Source organism: Wasmannia auropunctata, unplaced genomic scaffold, assembly GCF_000956235.1.
Source record: "Wasmannia auropunctata unplaced genomic scaffold, wasmannia.A_1.0 LD336064.1, whole genome shotgun sequence".
NCBI classification, from domain to species: Eukaryota; Metazoa; Arthropoda; class Insecta; order Hymenoptera; family Formicidae; genus Wasmannia; species Wasmannia auropunctata.
This window is the reverse complement of record NW_012026826.1, coordinates 1,840,250-1,840,897: the sequence shown is the minus strand read 5'-3', so window position 1 is coordinate 1,840,897 and position 648 is coordinate 1,840,250.

The following is a 648-nucleotide window of genomic DNA, read 5'->3' as shown; positions in this document are numbered from 1 at the left end:
AGAGATGTGTATAAGAGATCCGCGATAAAGCGACGCGATTAATTCCGCGTAAACGCGAAGACCTATTAAGGTACTAATTAAACGAGTCGGGTTCACCGAAATCTTGTAATTCTCGTTATTTCCGACAGCCGTAAAAGCATAAATTGCAGAGCGTCGGGTTAAATTATCCGGAAGCGAATTTTCTTTTATCGCGAGCGATTTCGTCGAGTCCGCTGAGCAATCGTGGTTCCGATTTCGTTTGCATCTTCGTCGCGAATTGCTTGTAACGCGCGTGGTCCGCGAAACGCGTCGCGTTCGCAATTCCGACAAACCGAATGAATGCAGAGCGAGTGAACGAGTGCGCGTATGTCTTATAATCGTTCTTTAATTAAACATTATTTGATAAATCAAAAGCGCGTTCACCCGATTAATGATCCTGCTTCGTTCCTGCATGCCTTGCGCATCACACACACATCGCTTTCCGAGAGACAGGAAGTCGTGAGACCGAGCAGCGTGCCCGACGGGAAGGACGTCCGACGGCAGCTTCCTGAGCATTCAACCTTCCTTGTTCCTGAGGTCAAACAAGGTGGCGACCGAATAAAAGTAAGAATTTACATTAAAACATACACGGTTTTATATTTGTCAAAGTCGGTACTCGCCTGTTAAAGA